The 17956-nt window shown below is 32.1% G+C and overlaps 1 protein-coding gene across 1 annotated transcript in view; it reads left to right on the top strand.

Moving 5' to 3' along the window:
* The window catches only part of LOC148283946 (uncharacterized), a 28113-nt gene that overhangs the window by 581 nt on the left and 9576 nt on the right, over positions 1–17956 (top strand). The gene's annotated exons all lie outside the window — the stretch shown is intronic.

Here is a 17956-nt window from a genome sequence, read left to right as displayed (position 1 = left end):
GTATATAATATGAACTTTCATTTTATTGAGAAAAGAGGGAAGTTAACTCTTCACTGACTAGGATTAAATTGATTGGATATAATAAATTCGCAGAAATGATTACAAAACTTTTTTAAAGCCTCATAATTATTTTTTAAAGTCACCAGATTTGTATATCTGACAGGACCTATAACAGGGCCGTGGATAATAGCAAAAAGCTCCTTTCGGTAATCATAGAGAGAAGGAAAGGGACACGATCGCAGGATGCGTTCAAAAGATCCATTAGGATGTCCGCAGCAGCACGAAAGGGAATCAATATCGAATCCGTGAACTGATAAAAACTGCGTAGTCCAGTGATCAAGGATAACCCAAGAAGATTGTAAGCGCTGACAGATTAAAGGAAAAAATAGTAAAGTAACTCTCCCTGAAGGGGAAGATTCTTACCGCGATTGCCAAGCATCAAGAAGATCATTTAAATACATTTTATTTATATCCGTTTGAGACATTCCTTCAGTTGGGAGTTGACGGACGCCACTAATAACAGAGGAACGCTTTCTTTTTAAGTGGAAATTCGCGGATCGTCGCTGGATCTCCTGACCCAAAGTGGACAAGCCCGTTAGAACCGGGAGTGCATCCGTCGAGTATGTCCTATATGCTCTAGCAAGAGCCAGGACAGGTTGCCTTTGTCCACTTGAAATAATAATTTAATACAGAAGAATTTATCGACTTATAAACATAGATCCTATATAGAGAGCGCTCACAGGAAGGGGAAGAATTGGGGGGGGTTAAATGCAAAACCGTCACTGTTCATGATGACTGTTTTTGGGAAGACCAAGTAAACCAGCAGCAAAAAGACATTTTCTTATAACATAGTACAACAGATATGAAGAACATTTACAGAAGGAAATATAGGAGTCTAGACATCCACAGGGTTTATGGCCTGTCATTGGTTGGTTTAAGTGGCTTTATTCCCTTCTATAAAATTTTATTGATGTCTTTTGTAATATGTTAATATTAACAGCTCATTTTGGGGTTGAATCCAGTCCCTGTCAACAACAATTTGGACAAACTCAAAACATTGTTTATTTCTTTTCAGTTCAATGTGCACCCTATGAGTGGTATAACGGGTAGCGAATAGATTATTTATTTAAAGTTGAATGCAGATTCAACTTAATAATAAGAAATAGTCATTAAGCTACTGGTTTTGTTGACCATCACATAAATACTGATCATGCACAGCGGCGGTTTTACATTTCACCCCGTCTATTGGGACTATTTACGTAAAAATATACAGCACAGTGACATGAAGTGTTCGTGTAACGTATTATAGGCATTATGTACTTTCTTTGGGAATGGAAATAATGAACGATGTACTGACTCTGCTAGCTCTATCTTCCACTAACTACAAAATGAACACCTCAAATCTTTAAAATGTTTTGAATATATAAACCAGTTCGATTATTCTCATTAAATTGCTGGTTTTTATTAATAAATCACTTATTTTTTATGTAACAATTCCTTCTTATAATAGTAAATGTATATTTCTTATATGTATAAGTTTTGCTTAGTTCCTTTTTACAGATGTACTCGTATACTTTTAAGCATTTTCAAACATGTTAATAAGTTGTTTATAATTTTCTTTTGTACCCGCTGATAACTGTGTATTTAAAGCAAAACTTAGGATTTTTATTTTTTATTTTTTATTTGCATATTTAAAAAACAAAAAATAAGTTTTTCGTACTGAGTATATTGATCTATTTAAGTGTTTTACAATAATTATGTGTATCATGTCATCTATATATTTGTGTTTTAATTATGTTTTCTTACTAGTTATATGTACCTAGGAATATGTATTTGATTGTACTAAACGCTATATATTATTTCTTTCTTTATATATTTTATCTGTGTACCATACTTGTAAGATACCTCCGGGGGTTTATGTGAATGAAATAAATTAATAAATATCTTTACCTTCAATTAGTATTTTACTTGCGGTCCGCTGTTCATTTTTGATTCCTAATGCGGCCCTTTATTCAAAAAGTTTGCCCAGGCCTGTCTTAGATAAACTTAGTATTGGGATAACGCGTCTACTTATTTATACGTCAATGATTAGTGATATAACACAAATAAAAACATGTGGAGTGTTCTATTTATTTAAGGATTTAACAATAAATTAAATTAAATTGAACTTTTCATTTTTTTGTGAAGTTAAAGAGCCGAAAGAGATTCAACTGGCTGAAATATTTCACCTACTAGGCAACGCCTGAAAACATTTTTCAATCTTTGTACTTCTTTTTGGACCTTCTCTAAAATGTTCTTATGTTAATCTTTATTACTTCCTGGGGGGTGAAATCCACTCTGTTTACTTTTGAACTTCCGTACTTTTAGAAGTTTCGAAAAAAATACAGAATTAATCCATTAATTAACAGAAAGTACTGATTGTAAATGTTTGTTATGAGATTGCAAATTTTCAGTCAACTTTCACCCTTTTCCAAGCATGTCCATGTTTCAGTGGCATATTTTTATTTACAACGGCACTCGAATACTTATGTTCTATAATTACCTCATTATTGTAGTAAAGAATCACGTGACTGCAATGAAACAAAAGACGATCGCGGTGTCGTGTGATTGGTGGGCTGTTGTACCATCGCCATTCAAAACATAAATACGGATTCTCAACCTTAGAGACGCGATGCATTATACTCATTATTTAATAATAAATAGTTTGACTAAATTGTTCAACTTGTGACGTAATTATTTTAAGTAGGCAGTTCCTCATACGGGTTGTTTATACTTGCAACACCTAGAGGCTAGGTCCTAGCCTATGTTTTTTCTATGGCAAGAAATTTAAACGATTCCGAGAACGCGCGGTCGACACGTTTCTTGCGGATCAGAACTAGGCGATCCGCGGACACCGCCAAAAAAACTTATATTCACAGGACCCAGATTATGGATTCCTAAATTTACCTCTGTATGTATTTTTCATATATTCTGACGCCCACGTGGAAGTGTGGCAATTTAAAAATGTTATTTCCGATATAAAATCAATTGTAAAATTCCATTTTTATTTTAAATTGTCGCGGTCGAATCTGATGACCACTTCAGTCCTTTTTGATTGGCAAACATGTAAAAAAAAAAAACTAAAATATTTTGACGCTAACGCTATTTTGAATCGTGGTTGACACAAAATTATCTGCTGTCGTGAAAATCATTTATTTTTTCAAAAATGGACTTTACGTGAAACACAAAATCTACTTCTTTTATCTCTAGTTGATGTACCCTACATGAGACTTTATACGTTCAAGCGAGCTGCAAAATTACATTTTAGGACATTTTTACAGCAAAAATAATTGTTTCAAAGTTTTACAGAATTTGAAAAGAAGGAAATCTTCAATGTAATGTGTAATTTATATTTCAAATAATAATTGGCTTTAAGCATTTTTTTAATTTAGACTCTGTAACTTGATTTTGATTGAAGTTTCCGCCAATTTTTGTCCGAAACCGAAATTTCGGTTGGTCAATAATAAATAATACAATGCGTTTCATTATTTCTATCATGACTCTACGTTTTAATAATAATTCATTAATAAATGGTGTTCATGTAGATAAAGTTTGAGAGGCTGTGATTTAAAATTAATGATATGTGTAATGATATCTTTACGAGTAATTAAACAAAATATATTAGGTTCACTTTCTTATATCTTTCCTACCTTGAGCATGCCGATTCGGTGTTACTTTCCTTAGTTATGTATTATTAAAATACAAATTATTGATAATGTCGGCGCCATACTGAGATTTAATTGTTTAGTTGTCATTAAACCCGGTCTAGTTTAAAAAATAAAGAGGCTTTTTATGACTTATGAAATAAAAATAAACAGGCGTTGCGAATTTGGAACCTTTATGCCCGTATTCAGAAACAAAACTCAGGGTGAGAAAAGTGCATTCCAATGTCCTCACCTTCAAATTAATTTCTGCATGTGTTATTAGAATGTACTTTCCTCACCTTGAGTTTGCTCTCTAATTAATTATGGGCATTTGTTTAAAGAAACGTACTAATTTTGTTATTCTGCTTTTAATATATTCGTACAGGTATGCATATTTGAAGAATCTATTGTGTTTCTAATACTATAACATCTCTTATGCTGCAGATGAAGAGGGTCGCTTCGATGTTTCTTTTATTGCAAAAATACTCTTATAATAGAGAAATATCAATTTTTTTACATTTTTAAAGCGATAAAGGTCTATGAAATACTGTCCGGTAAAAAAAAAAATCGCTAATTATTAGTAGCATAAAAAATACTTTTAAATTTGTAATTTTGAATTCCCACAAAAACGGTGATTCCATTGCCACGCCCCTAATACGTCACGATTCATATTTATTTGTTCCTGCCTGTTTGTGTAGAACGATTTCACGAATCTTGACGTCACAACAACCAAGACCAAACACGTCGCGTTTTTCTACGAACGTATTTTTATTGAATTTCTTTTTTACATTTATGCATGAAAACATTTCTTCGCAATATTCATATTGGTAATACAGTTAATTATTCTTAATCCATTTCTTATATTTGTATCGGTATTAGTAATAGAAGGAAATAGGACAAAAATAAAATGAATGAAGTAGTGTTTTGAAAGCCCAGTTATAATTAAAACAATAATGAACAAAGAAAGTAGATCATTTTTATTAAAATGGTTTTAATAAAAATAAACTACTTAGAAACGTCACAGGTTCTTGTGGCTAATAAATTATAGCGTTACTATGTGTTGTGATAGATTTCCGGTTTCCGGGTAGCCATTTTTTTAACGTTTAGCGTATTTTGACAGCTATGGGGTTCTACTTTTTAATGTCAGCATAACTATCGGACAATTCGTGACGTCACGGGAGTAGTAATTTTAAAATTACTGAACTTAAAAAAAATCATTTAGCGATGATAATACGAAAAAAAATTATTTCTTTTAATTTTAGCTTAGTTTAATAGTCTTACTTCCTAACTAGCCTTCAGCAAATCACTGTTTATCTCCAGCGTAGTTTTGCATGCAATTGAAACATAGTTTTTATACAGAAAAAAACTAAATTATAGCCAAAGATGTGTCCACTTTCTGATCTAAAAAGCCAAAAAAATCTCAATGACGGATTCAAATGATTCAGATGTTAAAACATTACCTTACAAAAAATAAGTACTTAGAGGATGTACAGAAAAGAAAAGGTATGGCCCAAGATAAAATAGATAGGTAAAAGTGCTGAAAATTTCAAGAAATCATCGAAAAATATTCAGTCTTTATAAAAAAATCATCTGGGTCTTAATATTAATACTAAAAAGACTAAGATTTTGTGCAACAAATACTGTCCTGACCCTGATCAGCCTCTTTATAATAATGACCAAAGGTTCGTGAAAGTGGACAGATTTAAATACTTAGGAGTTCACATAACTGGGTATGGAAGTATGCACAAAGAGCTCGCAACCCGCCTAGGAATTGCTGGAGCAAGTTTTAACATGATGCGAGTTGTCTGGAACTCTAGTCCATACTCTGTCAAAATGAAATACCGATTATTCAAGTCTTGTATAGTGCCGGTATTCCTATATGGGTGCAAATCTTGGCGGGTTTTTTTCCTGATAGCGCATGTTTCAATTTATGTTGAAATTTTATTCGTTTCGTGTTGTGTTTGTTATTGGTATCTTATACAATCTGTGATTACCACTATAATTGTATTTTATTTTTGTATATGTTCTTTAATCTTACGTTTGTGTACACATTGTTATCCATTGTCTTTTCTGGTTTTGTTGCCTCCGTATTATCTCATTGTAATTTGTAAATATGTAACTTATTTTCAGCCAATGTTATCAGGTCTTGGTAGAAGGCTTAAAGGGAGAAAAGAAAAATGTCTCATAGTTATGATTCGCTCAAAGAGCTAAAGACAAGCCCTTTAGCTCTATCGCATAAAACAAAAGCTTTCCAATTTTTATTTGGTTTTTAGTTTAACAACAAACGCGTAACAGACGGTTTCGGTTTGCGCTTACTATTCTGGACCTGAGTACCTACGACCCCTTGTATTGCTGTAAACTATAGCTTGCTTCGTGGTTGATAATCATAGAATGGTTTTTTCCTAATGGGCGACTATATTAGCCAGTGGCGCACTCTAAGAATTTTTTTAGCCGATTAATTATCAACAACAATTATCAATTGCAACAATTCACTATTCGAATTCGAATTATCAATTGCAACAATTCACGGACCAACTTTGAAATGCACTCTCCTATACCCAGGATACATCATAGGTATGGAAATGAATTAGAACAAATATTCGATATCTTCAATATAAATTCTGTTCATGAATCAAAACGAATTCTCACTCGTTATTTTTTTAGAAAAATAATGGATTTATTTTTAAATATATTAATAAATTTAACTTTGTTTCCTGGAATACGTGATTTTTTATTTCTTTATTTAACATGTTAGACATAATTTTAAATTGTACATTGGTGGATTTATTGCCAAATGGCAACTTCTTCCAACCAACTGATGATGATGATTTCACTAAATAGAGGTATTATTTAGTAATTTAACTTTTTTTTTTTTATTGCTCAAAGAACTTTTATTTTTTAAGTACTAATGTTGTATTATTTTTTGTATTATTATTATCTAGTTTTTCTCAACTTTACTGTGTTTATTTATATGGAGTACATAATATTTTCTCATGGTTATTGCTATCTTTATTTAGTTCATTTATTTATTTATTTTATTATGAATGTTATGTTTCTTTTTAACTTTTTTAATAATATGTTTACTGAGTTGTTTAGTTTTAATTGTTCTATTATTTCATACTATGTACTACATGATTATTGTGGACTGCTGTGATTATTTATGTAAATTTTTATTTTTTGTAAAAGATCTTTTGAACCGTTGATGTATGCATAAATAAATAAATTCAAAATTTCACAGTTTGTAGTTGCATGCAGGTACCAGATATTGTAGGTATACACATACCTACGTATTATATTATGCCTTCTTCTAGAAGAACAGTTGTTATTTTTAATATTGCGCAATATTCATGGTTCAATTAATCATTACAAGTAGTGCCTACCTGCAACCTGCGAGTACTTATTGGCTTATGAATATTTACATATTTAAGTTCGCATTCATGAATGCATTTCTACAACAGTTTCTCTGTAATTACAAAGTTGCACCTTATAATTTTGATTTGTAACCCCTTAACTGACAGTATTTCAATATTTTATTTTCTACCTTTATGAAGTGTTCTAAAAAATATTGGAACCATGCTCAAAATCTTAATGTTCGTTACAAATTGATTTTTATATGACCTAAAAAACTAATTTGAACTAATAATCCAGCTCTACAATATATTTTATGTTCTCTAATTTTAAGTTTTTTAATTTGACCTCACTATTTTTTTTTATTTTTTTTTAAATAAAAAAGAAATATTTGCGTTCTTATGATTTACCCAAATATTTAATTTTGAGGGCCATTTTCAACGAGTTGTAAATAACTCACTATTAGAAAATGGGAATCAAGTTGGGGTAAAGTGGGATTCGAACCACAGACCTTTGGTCCGTGAGTCTGAGACACTAGCCACAGGACCACAACCCGATTCGATTTATTGATGTGCGAAATACCATTATGTTTACAAAAATATATGTATGGCAAAAGTACACGAACCGTGAACTCTAAGGGGGAAAAAAGGTATATTTATTCATTCAACTATTATAATTTTTTTCAAAAACGTACTAGAAAATATGAAAAGTAAGAAATTTTTCGTTTTTCAGTTATATGTATATTTTCTATCCGCAAAATGAGGAAATTCAGAGGTTTATTTTTTTAAATGTTTCAATAGACTATCAAACTAAGCCAATTTTTCAAAATTACTATTATATATCGTATCCATTCTCGGCGAATGCAGCCCTGGAACGATGAAAAAAACATTTACGCTCCTAACTTTTTTTCTACTCAATAAATTGAAGATTTTAAAAGCTATAAATATGCTTATGGCAAAGATCTACATTTCGCTAAAAACTGCACGTAAATCGGTTTAGTAGTTATTCAGCTCATGGACGACACATATACAAACATTGCCTTTTATATATATATATATATAGATAGATTACTAAATTCAAAACAAAATTACAAAGGCACAGTGATCAATATCTGAAAACATCCCAGAGACTTAGCACGTTAAATTTGATGGTTTGTACCTCTAGTATATAGTGACGAGATCGGTATAGAACGGGTAAAGTTTCCACTAATAACAGTGATTGCTTAACTGTTGTTATATATTCGTTTTTTATGGATACTTCACACGATCGCGTGATCTAAATTGCCTGAAACAGTGATCTACTGGTAGAATATTTGTTCTTAGGTAGGTATGAACGGTGAACAATGTGAAAATACCTAATACCTACTAGGGTCAAATCACCAATGAATGATTGTTTAAGGTTCAGCTTGTAGTGAAATCCACATTAAAGGTATAAATTTCATTATTTAAGCGGACAATATAAAAGAAAACAATAAAAAACACATTCATTTTTCTGAGTACTTTTACTTTTTTATTGAAATACGAGTATTGCAATTATAATTAATATTACTCTAGAAAAATAGCAGAATCACCAGTGAATGACCACTACTACCCCAGTAAAAATTATACTCAGATTTAGTTACATCATAACTTATAAAACACCCTAACACATTAGAATACGGATATATTTAAAGAATTTCATGAGAAATAGCATCAAATAAAACACTTACCACATCTTTCCTTTTAAAAACACTATCAATTTCAGAACAATAACGGGAAGACGCACTATAACCTTTTGATCACAGTTCAAAACTGATAGTTTTGTTTCTTACCAAAAGATGTGTCAGCCTACTGCTTTTGTCATAGTTTCTAGTTTTAAAAGTTTTTTGACTGGACACATGTAGCAATTTTTATTATATTGCGTTTTATTAACCAATGGTAATTTACTGTGGGGTGGTCATTTACTGGTGCTTCGACCCTAGATACAGCGACGAATTTCAAAATCTTTCGAATTTTGCTGCCGCGCCACGAAGAAATATTATTACAATTTATAAAAAAATAATTTTAATTACAAGATTAACAATATAAGCCCTTTCGTCTTTACAGGTCAAGAAGTTTGATTTATACTCCGTATCAAAATTATTATCTCATTATTTATTTATTGTTTTAAAGCGCAGCGTTGCTTAATCACATCTCGAAACTGATTTACTTCTCGGAAATATTATTTATTGCCTTTTGATAGTGGTGGACATTACCAATAATTATCAAATTTAAGATAATGCTGTAATAAAGTCATTATTTTAGTATGCACGTTGATAATATAAATCTACTCGCGAAATAAAATCACTCGTGACACACATACGCATACATAACCCACACACACGTACACCTTCATAAATAGCGGTGTATCTACATGTGAGTAATGACTGGCCGTGAGACTGGTATCAAATGTCTAGGGCTAACATTTTTTTAAAATATAATAAATAAAAACTCGATACTGTAAGAACAATAAATAAATTTCAATTAAATTAATGGTGAATGGGTTTAATATTGAATGCAAGTTACTACAGCGTTCACTTTCGTGCCAAAATAATAATTAATTATCTAAAACACAAACCATCATAGCCCTATATAAAGATATGATATTTATGTCCATCTTTTTTTTTTAAATGAATAAATCATCTCTCCCAACTCATGAAAAGTTTATCGTATGTCATGTTAGAATAAATGGGAGTAATTAACACACAAGCCTTTAAAACATATTATCGGGTTGTGGTCTTGTGGCTAGTGTTGCGGACTCACAGATCAGAGATCCGAGGATCGAATCCCTCTCTATCGAAAGATGTTTTCTATGTTCTCGTAAATTATTTACAACTCGTTGAAAATTGACGCAAATTTGAAATATTTGGGTAAATCGTAAGAACGCAGAAATTTATTTTCTTATAAAAAAAATTATTCCTTTTTTCCATATGCCTAAATAATAAACCGTAGTATTGGCTTTATAATACCCCCTTAAATGAATAAATTCATTTATCTAAAATCCAATCAAATCCCTCAGACAAACAAAAATTAGAAAACAACCCTAATACCGTATTCAATATTTACAATGTTTGTGTATTCTTTTCCGAGTGTAAAGTTTTTAATATTAAAATTTATTTCGAATCCTTATTTTTTATATAGTTTTTTAATTTTTTTTTAGCTTTGCAAATCTTTGGGTGTGAAATTATATTTTCACAAATAAATCACAGTGGGGTCCCAAATGAATAAATGAATGACCGTTCTTTCGAAGGGACCTAAAGATGTGATTGTAAAATATGTTATTCAATTATTACATAAACAATTGAACCACTAGCATTCTATTCCTTACAAGAATATAATTTTGTTTGCTCAACAGTTTAGTGGCCTATGTGTGCGTAGGTTTATATTTATTTAATAAATTACATATAATTAAGTAACATTTAAGTATAACAGTTTTTATGACATATTTTGTTTATTGTTTTGTTATTTTAATGCTGTTCCTTTTCAAAAAAACAAAATTATCGGAAAAAGGAGCCAATAGTAGGTATCAGTACTATAAGTATTTTTTGTAATAAAAATATTATACATTGTCATTTTTCATTAGTCCCTATAAATCTTCAAGTTGTGCTTTTGCGAGTGCTTCTTTAATTTTATTTTCAATATATGTATTTGTATATACATATTTATGTAAAATACATATTTAACTTGTTTTAATGCAAAAACCCCCCGTAGTTCCAGATGTGCTATTTTAATATGTACTATTATTATTTTTTTAAATATTATTTTACATTAAAAGTTCTTTTTTTATTTTATTTTTATTTTATTTATTGGGGATATCAACAGTAATACATGTAACAAAAATATAACAAATAAAATATACAGAGAATAAAACCAATGACAGATATCCACAGAAATACATTAAATACACGTACAATACATACTGTTTGTGTGAGTGTAAGTGAGTGAGAGGGTGGGTGAGTGGGTGTTATATTGGAATGAGGGGGGACATGTGTTTAAATATTGCACAAGTGTCGAGTGTCGAAAATATAAATATATATCAAATATTAAGAATTAGAGATAAAATATAATAAAATAAAATAAAATAAGATAAAATAAGACTTTATTATTGAAACTAAGTATAAGACAAAAAAGTATGTTTTAAGACGCGCATTTTAAATGTTATTTTTTTACAATCAAATGGATCAATAAGGGGAAAGTTCAAGTTATATTCACTAGCAAAACGTATAAGTGGAGAGTTCTGGGCATAGTTCGTACGAACTGCTGGCACATGAAATAGAGAGCTCGACGTGTGACGGGTGTGGTGGTAGCCGGGGACATTTAATGATAACTCCGACAAAAAAGCCGGATTATCAAGGCGTTCACTAAGTATGTCCCGAAGCACCCCCATGTCCAACAGTAGACGGCGATCTTCTAAAGTAAGCAAGTGGTGTTTTTTGCAGGAAGACATATAATTGAGATCGGTATTCCTGCATCTCCAGTTAAGATGTCTAAGAAATGTCCATTGAATTTTCTCGAAATTTTCTTTATGTGTGACATATTGCGGAGACCAAACAGAAGAGGCATTCTCGAGCAAACTGCGAACATGAGCAAAGTAGACCATTTTAATACACGCGATATATTTAAATACCTGACATGTACGAAGTACGAAACCAAGGTTTCTATGTGCACGGGTCAGTATGTCATCGAAGTGATTCTCAAATGTAAGTTTGCTATCAAAAATAACACCTAGATCGCGTACGGTATCAACTCTCTTTATAGGTTGAAATTATCTAATTTGGTTCAAAAGATCCCAGCAATGGTGTCTGTACCCGGTTTTCCCAGATCACGAATTATGTCATTCCAAAAACCCGTACGACTTTTGCCCAGAGACATCTCTTATTTATCGCACCGAGAGTGTTCAGTAATTTGGAAGAGCGTATTAAGCTCTCAAGGACGAAAACTATTTTCAAGACAGGAGTTGAGGACTGGATTTTCTTTAGTAGGAGGGATTCGAGTGGGAAACTCCTTGATGATTTTCCGAATATTTGAGTTTACTATTTACCATATTGATGAGCCATATATCTGGTTTTAAAAAATATATATTTGTGTTTCTGATCCTCTATTTGTGGTGATGTACTCATGTGTCTGTGCCAACTAATTGCTCGTCCCAACTCAACACAGGACTTTTAGTCCCATGGAGTTGGGACTTTTTGTATATAAATAAATAAATAAAACTATGTTGTTTTGAAAATCAAACATTCACAAAATCTTGTTTCCTGAACATTTCCAAGAGGAATGCGTCGAACAGTTTTGAGGTTATAAAAAAATTGTGTCTGCGCGATTTATAATTTTTAGGAATTCTTATGGTTTACAAATGAAATGTTAAAAATCATTGATTTTAATTTCTATATGCATAAATTAAAATATCAACATTTCTATGTCTGCTAGTTGACATGTGAATAATAGGAAAGGAAATTGAAAAGTAATTTATTATCCGCTAATCTGATTTCGTAATTTATCCTAACGCTTTTAATTGCTATATATCCACTGTTGCCGACGTGACACGGCATCTGCCAACTTGGCGGCCCTTCTTGGGGCCTTTCAATATATTGTGTATTATGTATTGTCAAAAAAATGTTTTTTCTTATGTACGGTCCCAAATGAGTTTCTTTAATAACTCCTGGGAGTATAATATGTAATTTTTGTATTGTATGTTTTATTAATAATAAAAATAAAATAATAATAATAATAGTAAAATAAATAAGTAAATTTGAAGTCGTGGAATTATGATGATTGTATCAACTGATCCCGATAAATTTTCCCGTTAATTTCCACGGAAGTACACAGTGATAACATTTCCATACTAACATCTAACATTACTTCGTTCTGCGTCCCTGTGTGAAGTCACCGTAAACAGAGCTAAATGATAATGACATCGGACATCCTCTCAATTGCAATCATTGTAAACAGCTTCACTAGAGGACAAATCAATGTACCGGTAACTTATATAGTACGTATTTGCGGTGAATGTTTTGCGGGGGGACACTCTCATATTATGTATGTAGACTGAGACGGAGACAGCAAACAAAACATCGTAAGCAACAAACTTACTGAAAAAAAAACGTAAAACATAGAACACAATTAGACTCGATTAAATTTCTTAGATTTTCGCGGCTGTTTAGATGCAAGCTTTTTTTATGCCCAGTCGCAATTAAAAAACTATATTTAAATGTTTTATTCGAGAAACTACTTCTTCTTCTTTCTGTGCCATATCAGGTCTCCCCGACGTTGGCGATCACTCTAGAGTAGACATTTCGGTCCTGGAACAGCTCCTCAACCCCGCGCACTCCCGTCCAGTCGGATGTTTCTCAGCCAGGACATCTGTCGCCTTCCAACTTCACGCTTTCCCTCGATCTTTTCCATCATAATCAGCTGTAGAAGCGTATATTCACGTATATTCAAGTAATATAAAAAAAATGTAAATGTATAATGTAATGTAAACTTATATGTATATTATATATATATGTATATTGTAATGTTAACTTATACAAACCACATTAAAAAATAATACGATAGGGAACATTTTCATGCTTGTCAGAATTCCTTTACAGACGGGAAAATATACTATGTTTATACGTTAATTCAAGGAAATATAGGTGTAAAAATATTAATAATGAGTAATTTATGGTCAGTTCTAAAAAAAAAATAGTAATTGACTGACGTCTATTTAATGCCAGTTATTTACATCAATAATATCAGAGTTCAGTGTTTTTTTTAGATTTGTCTATTTTTAACAAAGCCAACATAAAAAGCAATACTTTCGCAAATCGTGTTATCATCGCTATGATTTTTTTAAAGTTTTGTAATTTTTAAATGAGACTGCCCGTGATGTCGGTTAGTTGAACTGATATAATTTATAAGTAGAACCTCGTAGCTGTCAAATACACTTAAAGTTTTATTTAAAAATGGCTTTCCGAAAATTGGAAATCTATCACAATACATATTAAAGCTTTAATTGATTGGTTATTGTTAACAAGAACCTGCGACATTCCAAAGTATATTTTTTTTCATGCACTTTCGAGAAACTTCGCCGTACAATTAAATGCATTAATTTTTACCGCGTGTAAAAAAACATTTTTCTTGTCCAATTTCCGGTAGCACTGAACTTCACAGTTCTTCCGCCGCAATGTACATACAATAATTCGTAAATAAATATATAATTGTCGCTTACTCGGTGTGGTTTGTTAGCCCCCGACCATTTAAAAGTAAAAATAATAATAATGCATAGTGAGAAGATAATTTTACTGTCAAGTAGATAAAGCTGTCTATTGCTCAGTTATTTATGATGTTTATAAAAAATATTTTAAAAGCACAACAAAACTCACCTCACTATCGTCATTTCCCAAATTTCTAATCCGGAGCTCGTCGTCATCGTCAGACCAGGAGTCACTCGATGTAAAACTCCACGAACTCGAACTATCATATTGAGTGCCAGAAACTTCAGGAGCTATCAACTCCTGAATATTTTTAGTCCTTTCGCGTCTTGAAGTTACACTTTTCCAATTACTCGTATCATATGTTTCTTCGTGATAAAAAGCGTATGAAAAATTTCGCTCTAATAAGTCTGATTCCGATTTTGATTTCGTTAATGGTATGTGGTGCCTAACATCAACGTTTTGTTTTTCAATCTGTGCATCGTCTTTATTTTGATTTTTCGATCGGTGTTTCCATGCATGAAAATATTTACCAATATTACTGGAACGAGTCTCGGTGTTTTGTAGCGTCATATTATATTTATACTCATATTTTTTTTGTGCTTCGTTTAAAATTTGCTCTGTAAAATTTGTATGAACTTCTTTTGTTACTATCTTTGGAAACTGAACAACAATACTTTTGGTTTGGTATATTTTAGCGTGCACAGCTTTATGTTTTTCTGGTTTTATATCTTTATTAATTTTAACATCGTTTTTATCAGCAAAGTCTTTTTTACTAATTATCTTTAAGTCTTTTGGTTTTTGTTCCGTTTTACTTTCTATCGAATTTTTCCCAACAATACTTCCCCTTCTTTCAAATGGTTCAAAATCTTTCGTTTTGCTTTTATTAATGCTGTTCAATTCCTCTAAAAAAATTTGGCTTGTACTGCATCTATGATTTTTGTATTTTTCATAAGAATCTCGAGGTTCTTTTCCTTTATCATGATTTTGATAGGTGGAATTCTTACTAAAGCTTTCAATTTTTCCAAGTCGTCGTAAAGTGCTTGGTAACAGCAAGTTTTCCTGTTCCAAATCATTGATAGTTCTTTCCATTATAGTTTCGTTTACAACAGCTTTATATCTGACATAGATTTCTTATCGTTTAACACACATTTATTGCGCAACTAACTCCCGTGATTCGTTAATCAAAACAACCAACATAACCAACACAATAATAGTACATATTGATATAACACGAGATTATTGTATCACTTCACTTTTAAATTTCATAAAATAATACAACTTCTTATTGTTAATGCAACAAAAAACCCATCAACGATTTCGTATACAAAAATATTCGGAAAGAGGCGAGTGACGCGACCGGTTACTTACAAAGTGTTATCAAAGATAATAGTCATACTTCGAATGGAAGAGTCATTTTACTAATTAAGTGGGTAGGTAAATGGGTATTTTTGAGTACCTACTTGGTTATTAAATTATCAATATGTTTCTTATCAAGCTGAAAAGACGATAAGAAAAGATTATGAGCATTTTATTCAAATATCGATATCTGCTCATTTGCCACTGGAGTAATGTGCTCTACCCCGATCATAGAATGAAATCAATGTTATGCCTAAATCCGGGTAGTGCCAACTGTAAGTCTAAAACTATCAGGAATTTGCAGCAATACCTCATCGATAATCCGATGTTAGCTATGCCATCGGATGTAATGGCCATGGAATTCAACTTCCAAAAGCACTTTAAGGTGCTTATACCTGATAGGAAACAATGGCTGCCCTGAGACATTGTGTGGTACACCGATGGCTCCAAAAAAGATGGACAAGCGGGGGCAGGAATACTCAGACAGTCAGGCTGCTCTATAAGCACTGAGCTCGGTCGAGATTAATTCTTATAACAATCTTAGATTGTCTATGGGCTTCGATTGTATCGGTGAGTGTAACAGTATAACATTGATTTGGGTACCCGGACGCTCAAACATCGACGGTAACTAGGCATCTGATGAATTGGCAATGCTAGGAGCCCAGACAGCCCCAATAGGTCATGAGCCCCGCCTGCTCAGCACCACGCAAAGAAATTGATAAAGAGGTACTCGCAAAGGTTTACTTCTGACCTAATAAAACTCAGCCGAAATCAGGTGAGGTTTATCACTATAGCTATATAGGACACTGCAGATTGAACAAACACTTTGCTATAACTAACTTTTCTGAAACGTATAGATGTAGGTTCTGCGTGCAGATGAGAAAACATATATACACATTATACATGAATAAGTAGTGTTTAAAACTGTCTTAATATTTTGTAATTTCTCTCTGAGAATTAAGTTTTCTTTGTGTATTCTCACATGTATAAAAAAAAGTATATTGTTAAGTGTCCTCGGCACGGGTAACCCCAATGATGTCACATTATTTTGATTATTTATTATTGTTTATAATGTGAAAATATAAATGAATATGTAAAAAAAAGGCACAACCTCGGGGGACCACTGGTTAAACCTGAGGATGTTAAAGAATTCGCTCTCTGCCTAATAGCACGATACTTTACGGATCTGGGCTTGGAGGGGAAGATTTAGCAAAACAAGAACTCTCGTCCTCCGCCAGGGCTTGGAGGTCGAGAACTCATCCACGGAAACCGGTCACAGTAGATATTCACAGGTCGCAGTGACGTCACGAGCTTATATAGCACTATTCTCCATTTCAAAGAATAAAAATCTGCGCGTTTTACTACAGATGCAAATAGTTTTTCACAGATTAATCTAATTCATTATCCATTTTTTTTAAATATATGTACTTACATGTATTATTATTACGGTTAGAAATATATTAGTAGTTTATGTGCTTTTGCGGGACGTGTTTTTGATAAAACTTCGTAAAAAAATTCTTTAGAAAATTGTAGTTGAATCGATGCTCAACTAAAAATGGTATCAAGATCCTGGCTTTCAATAACAATACAAAATGTACTGGGGCATTATAAATATCAGCATCAGATTGGCGTTATTTTAATTGGCTACTTAGCTACCATTATGGCAATATCAAAAAGTCCATATTTTCTTGACTAGGTATCTAATGCATATTTCATAAACTGAGAAAAAAAATAGAACAATTTTTAAGGTATTTGGGGGCTGTGGGTTAATGCAATCGTAAATTTGTGCAATACTACAACATACGACAGTTTATTTTAGTTATTATCTTTTCACATAAACAAACAGCACGCTCGCGTCGGCATCGATAGTAAAAAACGATAGGCAGAAATGAATAATACGATCAACTTTATATAAAATAGGTGTATGAAAACAAAATAACCGGCGAAGGTTACTCAATTTGTTATCAAATATGTTTACTATTGTGTGGAAAATCTAGTTTACTACATATGTACGGGTCCTATCGTTGATTTATATGCTGAATCTAAAAAGTTTGAGAAAATGCATTTAATATATCTAAATCACTTACCGTTGATCTATTTCCTGTTGTATTGGCTGGCCGATGCTCCATAAAGCTCTCTGCGCGCGACTTCTGCCCAGCCAAAACTTTTGACAAGGTCACTGAGTAAGCCTGTGGAAGTCTACTGGGGTACAACAGTCTATCATCTATTGAAGAAATTTCACTTAGCGAAATGCTTCTGCGATTTCTACTATCTCGCTTATTTCTAACCCGACTTATTTCTCCATCGCTTAAATAATTCTCTTCTTCCACCATTTGAATAGTTTCCTTCTCTCCAT

Source organism: Micrasema longulum, unplaced genomic scaffold, assembly GCF_059751315.1.
Source record: "Micrasema longulum isolate JH-2025_06_02 unplaced genomic scaffold, ASM5975131v1 h1tg000177l, whole genome shotgun sequence".
In the NCBI taxonomy this organism is placed as follows: Eukaryota; Metazoa; Arthropoda; class Insecta; order Trichoptera; family Brachycentridae; genus Micrasema; species Micrasema longulum.
Note: the sequence above shows the minus strand (reverse complement) of the source record. Positions and strands in the feature narration are given on the sequence as shown.